Source organism: Petaurus breviceps, unplaced genomic scaffold (assembly GCF_028583685.1).
Source record: "Petaurus breviceps papuanus isolate PSGF00001 unplaced genomic scaffold, PetGlider_PUasm1.0 129, whole genome shotgun sequence".
NCBI classification, from domain to species: Eukaryota; Metazoa; Chordata; class Mammalia; order Diprotodontia; family Petauridae; genus Petaurus; species Petaurus breviceps.
Window position 1 is genome coordinate 8176948 of NW_027185665.1, and position 12313 is coordinate 8189260.

The 12313-nt window shown below is 38.6% G+C and overlaps 1 pseudogene; it reads right to left on the reverse strand.

The window, feature by feature from the left end:
* Positions 1 to 6840: 6840 nt before the first annotated feature.
* LOC138173746 (WW domain-binding protein 4 pseudogene) lies at positions 6841 to 8117 on the reverse strand (annotated as a pseudogene).
* Between the last annotated feature and the right edge of the window lie 4196 nt (positions 8118 to 12313).

The window sequence follows — 12313 nt, forward strand, 5'->3', positions numbered from 1 at the left end:
CAATAATTTTTAAATTATCTCTCCTGGATCTATTTTCCAGGTTAGTGGTTTTTCCCAATGAGATATTTTACTTTGTTTGGGTCTGTTTTATAGTATCTTGATTTCTCATAAAGTCATTATCTTCCATTTGCTCCAATATAATTTTGAAGGAATTATGCTTTTTAGTGGATTTTTGAAATTCCTTTCCCATCTGGCCAAATCTGCTATTTTAGGCATTCTTCCCCTCATTGGCTTTTTGGACCTCTTTTGTCATTTGAGCTAGTCTTTCTTAAGGTGTTATTTTCTTTAGTCAGGCTGTTGACTCGTTTTTCATGATTTTCTTGCATCATTCTCATTTCTCTTCTCAATTTTTCCTCTACTCCTCTTACTAAATTTTCAAAATACTTCTTGAGCTCCTCCATGGCCTGAGACCAATTCATATGTTTCTTGGAGGCTTTTGATGCAGGAGTTTTAACATTGTTGTCTTCTTCTGGTTCTATGTTTTGATCCTCTTTCTCCCCGAAAAAGAATCCCATAGTCTGATTGCTTCCTCTGTTTGCTTATCTTGCCAGTCAATTGCTTGACTTTTGAGTTCTTTGCTATGATAGAACTCACCTTCCAGAGTGGAGAGTGCTGTGTCACAAATTACTAGTGTTTTGCACAACTGTTGTCAGAGTTTTTTCCACACACCAGCCTTAGAACTGTGAGGAGGACTTTCTCTCAACAGCGTCAACAAATTCTACCACACCAGCACTCCTCACCCCAGGATCATAATGCAAGACTGAGACCCAGATCCAAGCAGAGAAAAGCAGGATAATCCTGCCTCAGTGCCAGTAGAAAAATTCTTGCAAATTCTCTATGGACAGTCACTTGGTCCCCCTAGACCAGGAGCTAGAAGCAGCAGCAGTAGCAGTTGCAGCTGCTGGCACCTCTGCTGCCCTGGGGGCAGGGGCTGGACTGCTTTTCTCTCACCCTGGATCAACAGGGTTCCCCACTCACTTTTTACTTTCTCTTTGGCATTTATGGTTGAGAATTCTGGAAACCACCACAGCTGCTAGTGATTCACGCTCCTGAAGCTTGCTCCAGCAGGTCTGTGCCCCTGGTTGGGACCAACCCAGGTCTGGGCCCCTGTGTTTCATGTGGGACTGTGCTCAGCTCACAGCTCAGTGTGATAGACCCTTCCTGTCAGCCTGCCAGGTTGCCTTCAGTGGGAGATTTGTTTCTCTCTGTCACTTTGTGGGTTTTGTAGCTCTTAAATTTGTTTAGAGTTATATTTTACAGATATTGGAGGCAGTTGGAGCAGGAGCCCAAGCAAATTCCTGCTTTTACTCTGCCATCTTGGCTTCACCCCAAAACATTTTCATCTTTGAAAGAAGATACACCAAAACCATTTTTGGAATTCCCAAAGAAAACTGGAAAATTGCATCCAGATTTCTGATTCCCATGTGTAGGAAAATTTCAGGTAAGGAAATTTCCTGTATTAATGTAGAATAACTGTCTTTCTTAGAGATTGATCTAGAGCACTAAGTGGTCAGATGACTTGCCTAAGGTCACATAGATGGTGTATGTCAGAACTAGAATTTGTACATAAATCTTCTTGACTCCATGGCCAACTCTCTCCTGACAAATCCACATTTACTCTTTAAAATTTGGTTAAGTAAACCAATGAAATTCAAGACAGTCAATCAATGAAATAGCTATCTATTTGCTTATAGATTCCTTTCAATGTCCAGGCTTCAGGTCTCCTTATAGAGTTATGTTTAGAAGGCCTAAACATAAAACAAATAATTAATAGTTAGGCCTAAACATTCCACAAATGGTAGATGGGTAAGAGATGAAGCAACTGCCTATGCAGTGTATGTTTTAGCATTGAAGTTAAGAACTAAACCTTTGAGGGAGAGGGGTATAGAATGAGGGTCTCTTTGGGCTTCAGTTTTGTCTTATGTAAAATGAGGTGGTTGGTTAAGATGCTCTCTAATATCCTGTAGTCTTCTTTCATTGACCATTTCACAAAAATGTCTTCCATAAGCCTTTTCTCTATTACTAGTAGCTGAGATTAGGCACTAATCAGCAGTTAACATAGTGACTAGCTATACTGAAACTGTAAGGACTGGCAACCTTTGCCAATTTGTCAATGCAGGGGCAAGGTTGGGAGGAGATTGACCTCTATCCAGGAGGAATAAGTGCCATAATTCTTACATTTCCCTACCTTGAGTACCTGAGGAAAATGGCTAATTATAGTAAATTCATTTTTAGTTCTAATCTAGGGTTTTCTCACAAATGAGTGAAATTTTTAAAAGGCATGAATCACATATGGCATAGATTTACCACCAAAATCAACTTCAAAAACATAAAAGAATATACTTACATGTCTTGCTGAATGATTAACTTATCACTGCTAGTACTTTCAGTTGGGAGGAGAATAAACATTCATTAGGATATAAATCTTAATTTTGATTTGTCTTTGCAAGGCTGCTACTTAGCCATTTTATATTTCACTGAGTATAGTCTGATCAAATCCCAAGAGGGCTCCTCTCTTTCTGTCTCTCTGTCTCTTTCTGTCTCTGTCTCTCTGTCTGTCTCTGTCTGTCTCTCTCTGTCTCTGTCTCTTTCTATGTGTGTGTATGTGTCTCTCTTTCTCCCTTTCTCCTTTGTCCCATTATCTTCTCCCTCCCCCTTACTTCCTTGGGGCCTCCTGTCATTTCTGCTACAATTATCCTAGTAACCCCTGATGCTTCTCACCAGCACTTGAAGCCTTCTATGACTTTTTGATGGTTACAAGGTGGAAGCTAAATGAAGCAGACACACAAAAGAGACTGAGACATCCAGGGGCTTCATCACAGACTTCCATGGGTAAGTGATCCACCCTCCATTACCCTAGGAAAGTAAAGACCATTGTTTCCACCCTTTCCTCACTTCTTATATTCTAGAGGACCAATGATGAAATATGCTCCCCACCTCCTGACAGAGAGATGATGGATTTAGGATGTAGAATGAGAAATATATGCTTTGGACATGAACAATGAGGAAATTTGTTTTGTCTGACTGAATATTTGTTGTAAGGATTTTCTTTTTTTTTTCTTCCAATGGGGCAGGAGGCATAAAAGCAAACTGAGCTCTGTTAATTAAAAAAATTAAAAAGAGAGCCACCAACTGAAAGACTCTTTTTTAAAATCAAATATAGTATTCCAATCCCTTTCTGATAACAAAGGAAAGCATGGTCAAGATCTAGAATGTTACTGTGAAGTTCCCCAAAAGTCTTTTAATTGGTGGCTATTCTTTTTACTTTATTTGTTCTTCATCAGTTCATATAAATCTTCCTATGTTTCCCTGAATTCCTTGTATTTAGCATTTCTTGTCTCATAATAATATTGCATTTGATTCAAATGCCAGTTTATTCACTTTCATCCTAATGAATGGGTAACTACTTTGCTTCCATCTTTTTGCTACCACAAAAAGCATTGCTATGAGTGGAACTGTTGTCAAGAAATTTCTACCCCAAATGTTCAAGAAATGAGTCATTTTGTTTTTTGAGTCCCCAGAAGTTTCTAATGGAACTCCAGGCACATGCTTCCTCAGATGACACATATGATATTATTCAGCCTTTATCTTCCTGGATTTAAAGGCATAATATTATATACATTGTATTTTGTACATCTTAAGTTTAGCTTGATTTTGTGTTTTCCCTAGTCTATCATAGTTAAATGTCACGGACAATAGAATAATCTTACCCACCCACCCATCTCCCCTAATTCCTAAGGTAATTTAAAATATAGTATTTCAACTAAAAAAAAACTTGCTACTGGTATGTTTCCCATTAGCAGACACATTTTTATTAATGGTTGGGGGATGGGAGATGGAAGTTGGGAATAACAAGTTATAATCATAATACAGTTATAATATTGGTAAAAGTAGTACCTTTGGTTCAGTATCACAAATTCCTGACTTACCAGAATCAGTTTCCTAAGAGGCACCCCTTTAATTGTGTTAGAAGAGAGGGAACAGCACTATGATCTCCAAAGGACAGAATCTTTATAAAATTTATGTAGCTCTTTAATACAATATGCTTGGGTTTAAAGAGGTAGGGATTTACGTGTGTTAAGTACTCCTACAAATCTACTTTACCCTTTCTTGGAAAAGGGCAACACAATAATAATAGTTAAATTTATGTGTAAGATGTCTGGATGGGAGAACTGCTCGAATTGGCAAGGCTTGCACAGTAGACTAACTGCTTCTGCTTTTAATCTTTGCTATCTATTCCAAAGGGCTCATCTACAGAACAGAGGGACTGCTGGCATGCTCTCCTTAAAGGTGTCTTCTTCTGGTTACACGCTATGCACAAAACGTATAAAGTTCAGCATCCTAGCCGCTTTGCTTTGATTTTGATTTTGACTTCTGTCTCTGGGTTTTTAACATGCCTAATTCATCTGATAGCAGATTTTTTTTTGCTAAAATATCACTTTGGTTGTAACTGCTTTAAGTTTTACTTAAGTATTTATGGTGACTCCCAATTGGCTCTTCTGTCATGTCTCAACTCTTCTGCTGGGCCTACAAAACCCTCCACAACCTCCTCTAGGCACAAATGAGGCTTAATACGATAGATAATCACTACTGTTTTACGTCCAAGGAATTTTAAGTTATTAATTAATTAAATACTTTAATTGAGATTACAATAAAATTGGAGTGAAATTAAATACACATATGAAAAAATAATTAACAATATGGGCAATAAATAACAAGTGTCAGATGGGAGTCCAAATGAGATGGTGAAGTCCATATGATTTCATTGGAGGAAAAAAAATAATTTTGAGTTGGTTTATATATCAAAGAAAAGGCTTTCTGAAAAAGGAGGAATCTAAGTTTGGCACAAAAAGAAGGGTCATATTTGGGTAGACTGAGAGAGTAAGTAGGAATAGAATGAGAAAAGGTGTATAAACAATAATAAGCATGGTGTACTCAGAACAGTCATCAAAAAGAAGGAACATTAATGATTCAGAACTGTATAAAAATCCTCTAAATCACTAATAATAAGAGAGAAGAAAATTATAAAAACTCTTAGATTTTACCTTATAACCATCAACTTGACCAAAGTGAGAAAAAATGGAAATAGTCAATGTGCAAAGAACTCCAGAAAGGCAGGTAAACTGATGCTTTGTTGTTACAGGGTTCAATGTCCAGAAACTATGGAAAGCAATCTGGAATCATTTGGGTAAAAGTCATGAAATTATTTATAACTTTTGATTTCGCTATCCCTATCATTACTAAAATCAGTTGCTAAAATATTACTTGAGTTGTCATTGCTTTAAGTTTAGCTCAAGCATCTATGGTAACCTTTAATTGATTCTTCTATCCCATCTAAACTCTTCTGCTTGGCCTTCAAACTGGACCCCAAGGACACCAAAGGCTGAAACAATCATCCCATATATACCAAAGCATTCTTAGCAATGCTTTCTCTGGTAGCAAAAAGCTGGAAGCAAAGTAGGTACCCATACATTAGGATGTGAGTGAATAAATGGCGATGGGTGAATGAAATGGAGTATTATTGTGCTACAAGAAATGCTGAATATGTGGGGTGCAGGGAAACAGGAAAAGTTCTATAAACTGATGAACAGAGTATAAACAAGAAAACACTGTACAAAATCAGTATGACGATGTACATGATAACAACACTAAAAAGCAGGAAAACAGGTTAATTGTAGAAATCATCCTGAGCCCTGGAGACTGAGGTGACCAGGTGACAGTGATACAGTGAGTAAGAGTGCCGGCCCTGGAATTGGGAGACCCAGGATCGATTCTGGCCTCAGATACTTAACACCCACACAAAATAACTGGCCGTGTAACCTTGAGCAAGTTACTTAACCCCAATTGCTTTAAAAAAAAAGTTTGCTTTAGACATTTTTGCTATATTTTTCTCCATAAGGGAGGGGTCAATAGAGGATAATGTGGTATTTGAGAAGTGCAATAGTATAAAAAGCAGGGCACCATTAAAAGTTTAAAAAAAACCCAGCAATGATGTGTAGGGTAGGTAAGCAGACAACTTTGACTGAAGAGATTTAGTGTTCTATGCTACTTTTAAGTGTTTTCAAGTCCTTTTATGTGTGAACCCTCATTCTTCATCTAGTCCCACTTGTGACTCTGGATTTTTCTTCTGCAGGCTTTTCACCCTGGAAGATCCTTCTGCCTTTTTAGCTCCCTTATTTAACTGGCAAAATCCTCCTAGAACCTTCACTTTGAGGAATAGTCCAGGCCAGCCCTTCCTCATTCCTCCCTTGTCTCTACTTCTTAACCTTAGGGCTTCATCACCATAACCCTATGTTTCTTTTTTTTTTCTTTCCAATTCCCACTTTTCAGCTTTTCTGTTTTCTCTTCCCCCATTAAAACGTATACTCCTTGAGGCCAGTGACTTTCTTTCTAATTTCTGTTTTTCCAGCACTTAGCAAAGTACCTGACCCATGGTTACCTTTGATAATGTTTGTTTGTCTGACTTAATATCATGATATAGGTAATATATAGATATAGAAAAGATATAGAAAGAGCCCTGTATTTGGAATCAGAAGACCTGATTCTACTCTTCCTCCTCACTTTCTCTTTATCTGTCCATCTTTGTCTGTTATCTCCTTAATAGGTCTTTTATTGACGAATTATTTTTATTACCTTTAAATGCCAATGCTTTTAAAATGAACCTTTTCAAGGTGGAGAGGTGGCACAGTGAATAGAGCATGGGCCCTGGAGTCAGGAGGACCTGAGTTCAAATCTGGCCTCACACACTTAATACTTACTAGCTGTGTGACCTTGCCCGAGTCACTTAACCCCAATTGCCCTGCCTTCCCCCCTCCAAAAAAAAATAAATAAAATGGACCATTTCTCTTTTTTTTAAATAAAAAATAGATTTATTACAATTCACATCTAGTACAACTTAGAAGTCTACATTCTTAGTATCTAAACTATTAAAAACAAACAAAAAATAGCTTACAAAGTTAGAGGCTCTTCTTGTCCAAATAGGTCCAAAAGAGGTCAGACAATGCTTTTTGTTTTTAAATTAAAATTATTGATCACCTCCTCTTTGTCTTAAATTTCTAGATTTTCCATTATCAAATCTTCTCTTTTTGAAGACGGGGGCTACTCCTTCTGCCACATCTCCAAGAGAAGTGACTGTTTTTTCTTTAAATGTCACTTTTGGGTCCTCACTCATATTAGCAACTGGAGTTCCTATGTATTCATCCTCTGTACTTGGAAGTTACAAATTGATCTTCTCATAGGGATTATCCTCTTGCTTAATTTCTTTCCACTCCCCATAAGGGTTTGGCTTTTTAGGAGATCTGGGTGTTTCTTCTAATGCACCTGATGAGTCTTGGTCCTGATCGCCATCACTTTTTTCTTTCTTTGATTCAGTTTCAGTTTCTTCAGCATTATCATTTTTAGCTCTTTTCACCTGTTTCTGTATTATAATAATAAGTGTAACCATCTTCACTGAAACCTTCTATCCAAAGAGGCATTGCTGCTTTCTTACTAAATTTTCCTTGGAATCCTTCAGGTTTCTCCCACTGAGATTCTCCTGTGATGGTATTATAGTAGTAACGGTAACCCTCTGAAGACATGCCTTCTACCCCTTTGGAAGCTCCTATGGAATCTCTATTAGAAAGGTCTTTTTTCCTCTTTTTCTTTTCCTTCTTCTGATTTGCTACTGAGACAGGTGGGGCCATGCTGGTTACTTTGGTGTGGTGTGGTGTGCTAGATTCTGCAACATCTGAACCGATTCCAAGCCTTTTCAAATCCTCTTGGTGTGCTTTAAGGGCAGCTGCCTCCATTGCTGCAAACTCCTTTGATTCTTCTTTTGCTTTTTCCAAGCTTTTTTGTTTAATCTCCCTGATTCTTTTGGCCACATTTTCTTTGTGGTTCTTTCCCCATTCATGAAACTCAACACTGGGCCTATTGCCTGCCCTCCAGCCCTTGCAATAATCACAGAATTTCTTTGGTTGTTATTTCCTGTAGTCGGCCATGGCGGCTGCAGCAGCTCAGGCTCCGTCCTCAGGCTCTCGGGGTGGTCAGCGCACGTGGGGTTCACGGGGCCCTGCCTAACTCAAGGCCCAAGGCAGCCCCGGAGTAGCTGCCACACTCGGGACCGGCATCCCACAGCCCCGAGCTACGGTGCTGAGAGAACTCAAGCCACGTTTCACCGACCATTTCTCTTAAATGTCGTATATTCTGGGACAGGGTGAGAGATTCCACCTCTCCAGCCTCTTGCATTTAGGGAGGTTCTTCAGGCAATGAGTAGGATATATATGGTTTGGTTTTCATCACTGTCTATTGATTCTTTCCTTTACAATCAGCTGAAAATACCTCAGATGAGCTGAGGACCTTCTCTGGAGCTCTCGTTGTCATTGCTATCAGAATGTCTGAATCGTGAATCACTAGGGATACACAGCCAAGGAAGAGGTGCCTGGGAATTTGATCTGCGCCTCACACATGGCCTGGAAGTCTTTGTTCATCCTAGCCCTGGCAGGAACGCTGAAGGAGACTGTTTGTTCCCTCAAGAGGCTCATTCTCTTGACATTTATCACATTCTGATAAATAAAAATTCCACCTCCTACTTTTTCTGCAATGCACATTTGGTAATTTTTTTTGTTTCAGGATCTGTGATAGAGGCACGTTTATAAACACCATGGGACCCTGGGAAAAAGATAGACATACATACATGTGTGTATTCAAATATGTGTGTGTATATATTTTTATAGTACTTTATGGTTTGCAAATTTAATGGCAGAGGTTGAGAAGCCGTGACAAAATAAATAGAGATTTGGGTTCCTGGGTTGTCTTACCTCTCCCACATACTGACTTTATAACCTTGGTCAAATCACTTAACCTTTAATCCAGGACAACTGTCTATGATCATAGCACTGGCATGGAGAAAATAGGAGTTTGCCTTAGGGTGCTGATATGGAGAAGATGTAGTCCCTTCCTATGGAACATTTTTTTCCTAGTAGGAAAGCATACTTCTATCCTTTCTCCCCAGGGCAGTTAAAATTCTTGCCCCCTACCTCATCCTTGGGGGACAGAAAACATTTTTCAAATGACCCCCCCATCCTGGAATGATTGCCCCCATTATGGGGTTGATGTCTACACAAGGGTAACACCATCTCCTCCTAATGAATCTGCCCTCTTTGGAGTTTCCAGTAATTCTAGTTCTGTGTTCCATTCTACCATGCTTCAAAGCTTGCTGGGACTTTTGAAAGAGCATGTCCCCTTTGTTCCTCTGAATATTAAAGGAAAGAATCTTAGACTATCTGTGCTCTCATCATAATTAAGTCACAGAAGGGGGTATGTTCAAGACAAAAAAAGAAGCAGTAACAAGAACAGGAGTTCTTATTAAGGCAGTGCTCATAAATACAGAGAGCGGGAACATTAAGGATTATCCATGTTGTGTGGTCTCTGCAAGGAGGACATCATCAGCTTTGACACGCCTGTCATCTATGTGCTTAATGGGAGAAAACAGCAATATAACTAGCCAGAATGTTCTATGCTAGCACAACATTTAGAAGATATTTGGTGAGAGCATCTAGGGATCACTTAAAGATATTAATTAACCTGAAGTCTAACAGGCTTTATGTAAGACACAAAGAGGAATCTTTAACTTTAGGACTGAAAATCAGACACGACTAGAATGAACTGCAGCATCTGCTTAAGAACGCATGGCAACATTGCACTCCAGATTAGGACAGGAAGTAAAAAATAACACATCCAATTGAAACTGCAGGAGAACGCAGTAGACAGAATGTAATTAGTTGGGTTGACTGTCAGCCAAAACCTCAGGCTACCACCCCCTTGCTCTTATGAAAACTGCCTGGAGATTTTTTAATGATGATGAGCAGTTAGGACCTTGGTTTTAAATCTTCTCTGAAATCCAGGGTGCCATCATTCCCTCCAGCTACTCTCTGATATCGGTTGTGGGTTGACTCAGAAGGAAGGGCAGAGCCTATGGAAAGGTGAACCCTTGTTCTCAAGGGCCCTTGACTTCTTTCAAGGTCCTTGGCTCAATTAATATATTAACCCTAACCAATGTAGCTGAATTTGTGAAAGTGTGGGGGTTGATTTAATATAATGGGAAATAGCTCTGAACTAACTTTCCAATGTAATTGACCAAGCATTTATTAAGCACTTATAGATAATAGGCATTGTGAATACAAAGATCAAACAAAATCACAGAACAAAATGAACCTAGTCACTTCCTTCAAGGGTCTTTATTCTTCTAGGGAGAACTTTATTGTAACAAGCTTAGTTTTTAATGTTTACTGTGTTTTTTGCTTTTTCTTTATATTTTTTTTATTATAAAATCACTTAAACTCTGTCAGCCTCAGTTTCTTGTTTGATCTTTTGTACTTTTTTTTTTTTTTACATTTCCAGTTGGCTATATGGGGATAAAAACCAAACCAAAACAAAAAACCCAAACAGTGGCCTGGGAGTAAGGAGGCCTGGGTTAAATGCCCAATCTTGCCATTAACCTTAGCCAAATGACCTTGGGCAAACACTTTCTCCTCTTCATGCCTTAGTTTCCACATCTGTACAAAACAGGGTATGGAATAGATGGTCTCTAAGACCCCTTTCCAGTGGGCTAGATTTGAGGAAGGTGTTGCTGGCTGCTGGTGCTTGTTCGCCTGCCCCAGAATGGAATCCCAAAGATCAGTGCTTGCCCAGTCCTCCCTCCCTTCCACACAGATTTCATCTTTAGTCTGTCCTGTGGATAACGGCTGCAGCTGCTTCCTGCAGAGCCTGTTACAAGATCGATAAAAGGCCGAGATATTATGATTTCAAAAGCAGGTAATGAGCACATCCAGAAATGGCATGTTTTTGTTTGTTTCTTTTTTCCCATTTGGATTTTTGTTTGTGAGTTTGCTGCATAGGAGTTCATGGATATGATGCCAACTCTCACAGACACCAAGGATTTATTGTATTAATAATCTGCAAATTATGGATTGCAAAGACAAGGACATTTGGGGATTTTGTTGAATTTCTCCCAGAAAAAGAAATCTCCATGCTGAGGTTTTTGAATTTTTTTTCACTGTGCCCAGCTGAAATTCATTACAAAATATACATCTATTTGCATATTAATCATGAAAACATACTGGGGGATTCACTTATGAAAAAGTCTGTTGGAGAAAGTTGATAATATTAGGGGTCTTAGATGCCAAATTAAATAGATATGGCTGCTTAGATTGTTCTCCAACAATAGACTAAAACTATTATCTTAAATGCTATTGAACCTTGTTCTATTCAAGCTAATGAAGGGCAATCCTACTAAAATATTGTCCTACTTTGAAAATTACTGGTGACTTAGAATTATTTGTCTACTTATGCAATCAATTTGCTTATTGTGATTATTGTTTTCCCAATCACCAGTCTGGCTGATATTTTTTTAATCTCTTAGCCAACAGAACCGTCAAACAAAGCTCTTGGTGTGGACACAACCTAAGTTAGGTGCCACACGAGATTGTTATTAAATTTAGACATTGCAGACTATTCCATGACTTCAGTAAGGAGTCATTGTAGTCTTCCATTAAGCAATAATGGAGGCTGGAAGCAAGACAATTGAGGCAACCATATTGGTAGAAAGAAAATTCAAATTATTCACTCATCCAACCCAAGGCAAGTAAGCTGCTTCCATTAGCCCTTTGTATGCTGAAAATGTATCATTTCTAAAAGCTATTGGTTTGATAGTTAGAACTGTATGAGTGTATGAGATGGCCGGGGTGTCTAATGGACAAAGGAGTATTCTAGATAAAGGGGAGTTTGTTTTCATGCAGAGACAGTTGCATGAACCTGTGTAGAAGCTATATGACTGATTTTCATAGTTTCTTTTCACAAAAAAGCATCACAAAGCTAGGTAAGATAGTGGGATAAAGCACTGAACTTGGAGTCAGAAAGACCTGGGTTCAAAACCTATCGTCACTTACTATATTAACTATGTAAGAAGGACACTGGTCACATCATTTAACCTCTCTGAGCCTCAGTATCCTCATATATAAATTGGTTATAATAATAGCACCTGTTTTACAGGGTTGTGAATATCAAATGAGGTATCTATAAATTTCTTTGCAAAATTGAAAACTCTATGTAAATATGATTCCTTATTTGTTTATTATTACTGGGAATGCCAAGCATTAGGTTCTGGAAGAGTTTCATTCTTCTTCGTCATCGAAAGGAGGAGAGAAAGAGAGATAATGTGAGTCTAGGTCAAGAACCAAAACAGAAAATATCTGCTGTAGTAAAGGAAAAGAAAGCGCAAAGATCGGTGCACTGATCATTGGCCAGAATGTCACTGAGTCAAATGGTTTTGAAA